The sequence below is a fragment of the Lytechinus variegatus genome, chromosome 4 (genome assembly GCF_018143015.1).
Source record: "Lytechinus variegatus isolate NC3 chromosome 4, Lvar_3.0, whole genome shotgun sequence".
NCBI classification, from domain to species: Eukaryota; Metazoa; Echinodermata; class Echinoidea; order Temnopleuroida; family Toxopneustidae; genus Lytechinus; species Lytechinus variegatus.
The window spans coordinates 37,737,053-37,742,740 of NC_054743.1; the positions used below are offsets into that span (position 1 = coordinate 37,737,053).

Consider the following 5,688-nt stretch of genomic DNA (forward strand, 5'->3'; position numbering starts at 1 on the left):
CATGCATTTGGACTAATTATTATTATTATTATTTTTTTTTTTTTTTGGGGGGGGGGGGCAAAACCCTGGATCGACGCCTCTGTTTATTTCTGTATTGACTTAAAATCACTTTAAAGCGAAGGAGGACAGACATATTGAGGAAATACACTTCTGGTTGTATTTTATAGGATCAAGCAAACCATCCCCTCTAAAAAGGAATGACAAGGGAGTTACCGTAAGTGAACCGACGAGGCATGACTCCTGCTTTTACAATACCAAAAATAATATCCTTTATCTCAATTGATATGTGGGGTGCTGAAAAATTAGGACGTTAATGTAGAAGGCGCTATCAGAGAAATTGTATAAAAAAACTGTGAAAATTTTAAATGCTCCTTAATATGGAGACTGTGAGTTTGGAGGTCATACAATCCCCATAATCGTCATCCTCACCATTTTCCTTTTGTTGGCCAAATCTCAGTTCTTCACATCCTCTGTATTATGTGCCCCGTCCCTTCCGCTGCTCCTTTATTGACGAGCCCTTTGTTTAACTATCAAACTTTTTACTCAGTTTCACCTTTCCATTCTTTATCTTTTGTTGATGATAATCATGATAAATGGGCTTGAATGTAATTTATATACATGTATCATCAAAGTGGGTAAATAACCATTGATGATGTAAACAAATATTTAGCTTTTGACTCGAGCTCATTTGTTCCACATTACCTCTGGCAGCAAGGACAGTTATTATTGTATCTGATAGCCCCTACTATAGGGAGAATCATATAACCTGACAATGCCTCAGAAACGGCATCCTGCAACCGGAAGTTCGCTCGATCTCATGGTTGATTGGTCATTGTTATTGCGTTGGAGTCTTGTCGGAAACCAAGGTAGAGATTCAACCTAATCATCCAGTCAAAATAGTTCCCGCAATAGTTCACATTTTATCAGGTGCATCGGGGAAAATCAGTAGGACTCCATGATAGCAGCCAGTACTCCATGATTCTAGCAAGTTGGGTGGACAGCATGATTCTCACTTACGTATCCTCTTCATTTGTTTCCTGTCATGGACGAAAAACAGTGAACAGATCTATTTTGGATATGTTTCTTGAGACCTGATATTTTGATTACTGTTTGCAGCACCGAATTGATATACCATAAAAAAAATTTCTTCAAGTGTGCTACATTTCACGCAAAATGGAACAGTTTCTGATTTTCGTCATGATTCTTCAGGTTGGATTAGTACTTGTGAAAGCTAACAGATCAAGTTGGGTTCCCTACACGGTAGTAGAACACGGACCCGAAGACCTTACCGTCATTGCTGGGGAGACTGCACGATTCTCATGTGACCTCAACCTAGCCGCCAGAAACGATGCTATCTGGTGGCTTTTTGAGACATCCGACTGTTTCCTTTACATCACTCGCAATGAAAAACTCCGTAAGACGTGCGGGATCAACATGCATCACTACCGAGTAGAGATCGACACCATTCACCGTATCTACACCATCGAAATCGACAACGTTTCGGATGAAGATGCCGGGAAATACATTTGCAAGAACGAGAGTAGCATTCTTGCTTCCGCTCTCTTGGTGGTGCTACCTCGGGTTCCAAACACTACGCCTGTGACTCCCCTGCCCGGTGAATGTTCAGCTGGTGTCTGTTGCGAAGTGTCGTACTACCCGACAGGACTTGCACCATCGACCGAACTAGAGGCACAAGCAACATGCATATGGACTCCCGAATATAGTAACACTGACATCCATGTCCACCTTTTCTGTGATGGACAAGAGATTAGGGGTGCTAACAAGGTTATGCTAGCCGATAGAGCCATCGGTAAGCTGGAACCAAATAGTCGGACCGAGTGTGCGAATTTCACCTGCAACTTGGAGATTTTGGGAGAGAGTAGGGTTAAAGAATCATGCACAATAAATACAAACGAAACACCGAGAAAAGTCGTGTTAAAGGCTGAACCAGAAATTAACTTTGTTGAAGAAGGATTCAACGCCATATTTTTCTGCCATATCAACAACGCTCACCCAACAAGTGGGTCTTTTCGTTGGTATATCATTCACTCACATTTCACGAGTGTCAATTCTATATCTAGTAAACCAATAGCCAGTACCACGGGGTATTACGGGAAATTAGAATTGTCAACAGTCAGACTTGATGATGATTTTGTAACTGTACAATGTTATTTTGATCCGGACGGTAGAACAAACTATACATCGAAAAGTAACCCTGCAGTTTTAAGAGTCCTACGACGATCACCCACCCAGGTTTCCTGTTATACTAATAGCGAATACTCTTTGCTGGAATGTACAGATGGTCCAGATGGCAAAGACAAAGAAAATCTAAAGTTATGGCCACTGTCCATCACAGAATGGATTCTTGTAGGAACAACGGTAGTTCTATTATTCATTGTCGTTTTATTGTGTCGACCCATTGTGCACAATCCTTCACGCCACAGACGTTCATTGGATCACCGTAGAGGGCGTCATCCTAGCAGTGATGCCAATGCAACAGACACAACGAACCCAGCTGATCCAGTCCATCCACGCGGACGGTATGAGTATCTTGCGGAACGTTATTATGACGAACCGTATTCTTTATTGCGCAACATCCGCAATTTTCCTCGTCGCTTGCGTCATCACGTCATCCAGCGTCATTACTTGCGGAATGCACGTCAAGCAGCACGCCAGAGCAATTCGAGTCAGACGGAAAATGTAGCCATCACGTACGGGGCCATAGATCCAAATTCCGCACAGTCTGTTCACCTCCGTGAGCGCGTTATAAGCCGACCAAGCGAAAGCACTGTCCTTTCTGACGACATAAGTCCAAGGAACAGTTCCGATTATGATGTTCTTGATGCCAACACGATGGCTGTGTTCCATCCATCACCTCCTTCATCCCCAGTGGATGATGCCCAGAACCAGAATATGCGACGTCAGCTCACCAGAAAGAGTGTTCTGAAACACCATCCACCGTGTCCACACATCCTATTCGTAGTAACGGACCTTCCACAAGTAAGAAACCAAAGGTAGCTCGAAAACCATTATCACCGAAACCTAGTATTGATCCCCCGCCTGTACCAAATTTACCTCCTGATGACAATAAAGCCCCGGAGAGCACTAGTTCCAAAGAACCACATTATGTAAATATCAATAATGACTATGCATCTCCGATAGCTACGAATGAACAGATAGAACCACAAACGCGTGCCAACAGCGATGGATATCTTCAACCGATTCAAGAAAGGACCGATTATCAAACAATATGCTAAACGCTGTTATCGTATTTTGCTATCGACTTGCATGACATCCAATGCTGGTCTTGTAAATTTCCTCTCCCAAGCACTGTAAATTATATGAGTCATCTACAAACAAGACGGTAGTAAATTCAGAGTAAGCGAAATGTAATTGCAATGGTTTCTCTCGCAAAACTCCTGTTATTGTGGTTTTGAACAAGCTACTAGTTCATGTTCTAAGACTAATTTGGACTTCTGGGTTCATTTATGAAAGATCCTTTATAATAGTAAATGTATTTATTTGAATAACACAGAATGGTATCAACGGATCCGATTTATACAAACGAACTCCCGATGTGTATTTGACAAGGTTGATGTATTTAGCTTCTGTACATAGTTTTACCAATGCTTTCCTACAACATATTTATGATAATACCTATCTACCATGTTTATCACATCTTCATCACTCCGTTTCCACTATGCCCTAGTTTGTTTTCTTTGAAATTTCTATGCAAACTTCGCTCTAGTTTGTTTTTTCTTTCCTTTTGTGAAATTACTTTGCACCATAAAACGGTGACATGGGCAATTGACTGGTACGTTTTTGTACCATTTTCCATATTTGGCCTTTAATACTGCAAAGGTACCTTTGCGGCGGACCTGGCGGCGGTCAAATATGAGTTTCCAAACCAGATAAACTTACCGGGCACACTGAATAACCTTACCTCCTGTTGGAGCTGATCTGAGTGAAGAATAATGTTTTTTTTTCATTTCATTTGATTTTTCAAGATGGTACATCCCATAACAGGAATTTCCCTGCTCGAGAACAGATTCAAATTATGATTTAGAGTAAGATATTATAACTTTTCGAGTTGACATTCGTATAAACTGCTTCTTTGGTCTTTGCCACGTTGGGACATGCAGGATCGTTAATCAAATAATGTAATGTACTATGTCGTCATTTCCTTCAGAGGGTCATCCTGTTACATGTTAGCATCTGCCAGATGTTCTTACCCTATGCCCTTGATAATGTGCATTGGTGTACTTTAAATTCGTTAGACATTGGGAGTGAGCCCTATAAATCCAAATACAACGTTCAATCTTTTAGATAATTTAGAACGTCAAGTTTAGCTATGACAGTTCTCATGTCCCCTACCTGCAGCTCAGCATGAGATCATTGAATTAGAGTTCATAATTATAATGAAGTATTATTTTTATTTTATTTGTTCTTATATATGAGAATCGGTGAATTTGAAAAGTAGTTTCGTCCGACGTTTCAAAGCTGGCGGAAATATGTCGTGTGTCCAGATGAGACTGCTTTTTCACCGACTCTCAACATTCGGCGTGTTTCTACAGAGAATCGTTTAACGGTATTAGACGCGCATAATTCCGGAAAACTTCCCTGACGAAACAGACGCGATGTGGTTTATTGGTAAACCGCATCGCGCAAAATACGGTTTCTCATAACCACCTCCAGAAGGTATCTCTAATAGCGCGCTAATTTGAAAACTCGGGATGGTGCAGACGGCCCTTTTGGAGGTGGTTGCCGTGTTCCGCGACGCAGAATGTGAGTTAATCTGATTATTCGCTCTGTGGAAACGGGTTGGTATAAGGGCGATACGATTTTTAGATTCCGGAAAGAAGTTCAGTCGTTTTTTAACGATTATCTGTAGAAACACGCCGAAAGACTTTGACTTGTATTTTCAGTGCATTAGTTACGTTGTAGGATTCATTCCGCGTCGCCATGGTCGCTGAGCAAAATACTCCTTATTGATTATAGTTGGTGCAAATGGGTTTTCAACTAGTCGGCTTCACTCACTCATGCTTAGTCAACCAGGAATATGATCCCAATAAATTTGGTATTAAAAGAAACAGGAAAAGGTACCCTATCTAAACTCGCAAAAATTACAAAAGCCATCTCTCTTTTTAAACAAAGGGAAATTATAAAGGTGTAAAGCTTTTTTTCTGACTCGCATTGTAATATCGTTGCTGAATCTTGTTATATCGAAGGGCCAGGATGTGGGTTATCCTATATTTTTTTATGAATAACATAAGACACATGCGTTCATGATTCTGGACATCCTGTTAACCTCTTTTTTCATGCACGTAGTTGGAGTTGGCAAATGGATTGAAATATATTGAAGATGGATGTAGATGTTCTGGAAGGCAGACATACAATCACACTTTTTATCTCCAGTACAAATCGTTAAAAAAAAATTATTACAATAAATACATCATAAATCGAAATGGAGCACTGGATTAAATCTGCATATTGGACATTGCATGCACTTTGTGATCGTGAGCATATGTATGTGTATATCAATGATAAATACAACATAATGCAATGTATCAAGGAGATAAGTAATTATAGTCCATAAATAATAACCAATTATTAATATTTTGTTCATATTCATTTACATATTCGTAACATATTGACTCACCATAACCTTATATAAATCATTGGCTATTA

At 40.2% G+C, this 5,688-nt stretch overlaps 1 long non-coding RNA gene across 1 annotated transcript; it reads left to right on the forward strand.

Annotated features, from left to right (window-relative positions):
- Nucleotides 1–4,555: 4,555 nt before the first annotated feature.
- On the forward strand, nt 4,556–5,475 carry LOC121412682. The gene is made up of 2 exons (XR_005969650.1): nt 4,556–4,698; nt 4,758–5,475. It is a non-coding gene; the product is annotated as an uncharacterized LOC121412682 (long non-coding RNA).
- The last annotated feature ends 213 nt before the right edge of the window (nt 5,476–5,688 follow it).